The sequence below is a fragment of the Diabrotica virgifera genome, chromosome 9 (assembly GCF_917563875.1).
Source record: "Diabrotica virgifera virgifera chromosome 9, PGI_DIABVI_V3a".
NCBI lineage: Eukaryota > Metazoa > Arthropoda > Insecta > Coleoptera > Chrysomelidae > Diabrotica > Diabrotica virgifera.
In genome coordinates, this window is record NC_065451.1 from 129,738,411 (window position 1) to 129,742,382 (window position 3,972).

Consider the following 3,972-nt stretch of genomic DNA (forward strand, 5'->3'; position numbering starts at 1 on the left):
CAGATAAACTTTGATTTTCGTATATTTCATGGTTTCTGATTACCAGGAAACTAAAAATATAACCTAAAATCTTGAGGGTCTGATTGAATTTATTGCAAAAGTAAAATTTTGTTCTTTCTAAAAATTCTCATTCACAAATTTTATGTTATTTTGTTTTTATACATACCTACCTACTGTAATTTTTTAAGCAGAGTTATTAGATATTAAATTAAAGATGGGTTATAATTTGAAAAAATTATAATAGGTATGTATTATTGTATACCTACCCAACTATATTCATTTACAAAGGAAAACAAGTTGTAAAAAATAAAAATAGAATAGTTTCTTATCCCATCATTTCTTTGAATTGCCAAATATTTTACGATTCCAAAATGAAAGGTATTGATATATGTAGGTAGTAACTAGAATTATGTATGCACATGGTTCTCAGAAACAGTAGATGATACCTACCTTGAAAAAAAAGCTGCTGTTAAGTATCCAAAACATACTGGGTGTATCATGAAATTCTAAAAAAATAGAATATAGGAAGACTGATTTTATATTCTGAGAATTTCGTAATACTCCCCGGATATGTTTTAAATAGGTACCTTCTTACTAATATTTTTTTGTGCCAAATATAAGTAATTCTGTATTATTGCTGTTTAAATTCAGATCATAGCAATGGGTTGTTACTTTTTTAATGAGTCCGCAAATACATCCCTTTTTGTATATAGCAGAAAACAAAATGATTACATTCATTCAGTTGTCCTACACTGAAGCAATATATTTATAACATAGAGAGAGATGAAAATGAAGACAATTTTGAAAATGAATTGCTAAGTATAGACCAGGAATAAGCTAAATTATTGAATTTACTGAAGTTATGATGTTTGATAACCTTATAAAAATTTTTGTGTTAAGCTTGTCACGCACGGGGAACTATACTAAAATATATCTCATATCACTCACTATAGTAATGAGTGAGGCTGCAAACACGGAACTATACCTAATGTATATTATGGTTCCGTTTATGCAGGCTCACTCATTATTATAGTGAGCAATATGAGATGTAATATATCTATTATAGTATACCTCCTGGTCAGTAACAAGCTTTATGGGGAAATAGAAGGATCATTAATATACATGTATAATTTTTTATTCTTTATTTAATTGTCCTTTGTATAATTTAATTATTAAATTAAATAAATCAATGAATTTTTGTGTCTCTTCTGCCCTTTAATTTTCTCTGGCACGCTTGTGTTCTACCCTTTCCTCCTCTTTTTCTATCTGAAGCAATTGAGCTATGTTGGGTATTAGCGTTGTTCTTTCTTGTAATACATTCTCTAGTTTATTATTGGTAGCTTATTTCTGGAACTAGCTTTTTCTTTGAGAACACAGGATTCCATCTTCTAGGTGTTTGTCATATCTGTAACCAATTTTTTTTATTTAGAAAAGTGAAAGATATCTACTATGGGCCATTCCACGAACATACGCCTGTTTTGGATTATTTCGACAACGAATATTTTACTGTGCAACCTAAGAAGTACGAAAGTAAATGGCACTAATAATTATTCCAATAAATAACAATGTAATTTGCAATTTACTTTTGTTCTTCTTATTTTGCAACGTAAAATATTCGTTGTCGAAGTAAGCCAAAACAGGCGTATGTTCGTGGAATGACCCATAACAAATATTAAAATTAGGTTTTATTCTTGTTATTGGGATTCTTCAATTTACCATGTAAATTATCCAATCTTTAAAATATTGTGTTTTGATATACATAGTTGGTTTATCCCTAGTTTACTATTCAATATACCAGTTGGATGGATTATAAATCTGTAGCGTTTTGACAATGATTGATATGTCCATCTAGCCTAATTTTTCAGGAGGGCATTTTGAAAGTTTAAATCATGTTTTGTCAACCCAAAAACGAAAAGTAATCAACATAAGAAATCAAGTAATATATCAAGTTCTGGCCTACCTAATACAGTAGAATCCAGATTATCCGTGCTCCTCGGGACCGAAGGTGGCACTGATAATCCGAACATGTATTTCTTATGTATAATAAGTATGTATACACATACATATTATAATATTATGTACCTACCATAAAAAGATAACAGAAAAAATAAATCTTTCATTATGAGTCTCTCTTTCGTCATATAGAGTTTCCGTTAAGTGATTTACAATGACGCTATGTTGATAAAACCTCAAAAATGCAACTTGAGTAATAGAAAATCATAGCACGGATAATTAGGGTTCTACTGTAAGTTAAAAGGGGACATGTGGGACAAAGGGGGTTTTACCTTCATCATACACATACCAAACTATACCAACTTGAAGAAATGTTACTAAATAGCATATCAAGCAAATAATCTCATTATGGCTAAAATCAGACGTAACATCAAGTTTTGCCATATTGCATGATATTTACAGAAATATAGTATTGAATTTAAATAAAAGTTTTCCCCACATTAACAAATTTTTACATCATTGAACAGTCATTAGGTTTGTTCTAGCATCAGTTTCAAACGGTTTGAAACCATCAGCGAATAGTCGACCAGCGCGAGTAGATAGGGGATAGCACTGGTGACTGTATTATGTTGTCTCACTGAGCAACTAATTGCTGACGGTTTCTGACTAGTTTGACTGTTTGCTAGAACAAACCTAATATTAATAATCATATAATATGTACATATATAATTATGTAAACAAAATTACCACTGCATCTGTTTCATTAGCTAGCTTGTCTTTATTTAAACTTGTCTTTGTCTTCTATTTTACATACAAATCAACAGTTTTCCTCTAATTTAAAATGGATTTACCTCTTGTTCAAGCTCTCCAGTAAACTATTTCAGCATAATCAATGTTTTCCTTCTAAAACAATATTGTTGTCTGATTAAAATATGGAAATGTATTTCTAAACCTTATGACTTTGTATACCTATTTTTTTAAGTTGTAATTCTTTGATTTACTTACATTTCCTTCATTCCTTCTTCCAAAATGGAAATAAAATCGATAAAATCATCTTTGAAATACTTTGAATCTAATTATGTTAGGTTAAGTTAAAGCTGAAATTATAAAAATAAACATAAAAGTCAGGTGTGTTCGGAATCCAAACTTACTTTTAAGCTTATCTACCGGATAACTAACTGGAACATAAATTGACGTGAAAAGACGGGTACATTTTATCTGGCGAATAAATATTTATCCTCCAGATAGCTAACTGCCAGATAAGAGCATATTTATTCGGAGGTGAAAAGACCGGGCCTTAATATGGCGGAATTATTTTTTATTTACAAAAGGTTGCAAATACAACACAAAGTAATGGTGAGAATTATATTGATTAAAACTATGGATTAAATACCTTTTTTTATCCTGATTTTAGCATTGAAAGACCAATAATAAAATATATTATAGTGGCGTGACATTCACTAATTATTCTTTTTGGCTTATATTGATACAACGATACAAAATATAATTTGTTGTTTTCACCAATTTTGAAAAAATGTGAACAAGTTGGTGAGAATTTGAACGACTTGGTGTGACCTAATAGGCTGTCTGTCCGTCCGACCGCGAATGTAACTCCATGTAACTCCTTCCGTCACTATAGCAGGTAGAATGACAAATGAGGTGTCAAATGAAAGCTTAGCGCTTGTTCACAATGGACGTAACCATAAGATGTACATCATCATTTCGTAAACCGTAATTTGTACATAATTTTATGCAGCGTTCACAATAGACTTAAATTTTACGTAAAGACAGGCTGTCTTTACGTAAAATTTAAGTCTATTGTGAACGCTGCATAAAATTATGTACAGTTGAGTCCGCGAGTCTTTACCCGTGCGTCATCATTTAAAGCATACGAAATAAGTCGGAAATCTATTTCACGTAACAACAACTGACAGAAAGTGGCTACTGTTCCGATTACGGGTTTTATTTTTAAAATTTGACGTTATCAAATATATAGAATGTCAAATGTAAGTTTTGCTT

General features: G+C 30.6%; 1 long non-coding RNA gene across 3 annotated transcripts; it reads right to left on the reverse strand.

Moving 5' to 3' along the window:
- Positions 1-1,127: 1,127 nt before the first annotated feature.
- Positions 1,128-3,365, reverse strand: LOC126892564 (uncharacterized). Of its 3 annotated transcripts, none has more exons than XR_007700906.1 (4): positions 3,347-3,365; positions 2,959-3,050; positions 2,701-2,856; positions 1,128-1,405 (listed from the first exon to the last, which is right to left on the reverse strand). It is a non-coding gene; the product is annotated as an uncharacterized LOC126892564 (long non-coding RNA). The 3 variants fall into 3 exon arrangements; XR_007700905.1 differs by lacking the exon at positions 3,347-3,365 and adding an exon at positions 3,105-3,276; XR_007700904.1 differs by lacking the exon at positions 3,347-3,365 and having other exon boundaries at positions 2,959-3,273.
- Positions 3,366-3,972: the final 607 nt, after the last annotated feature.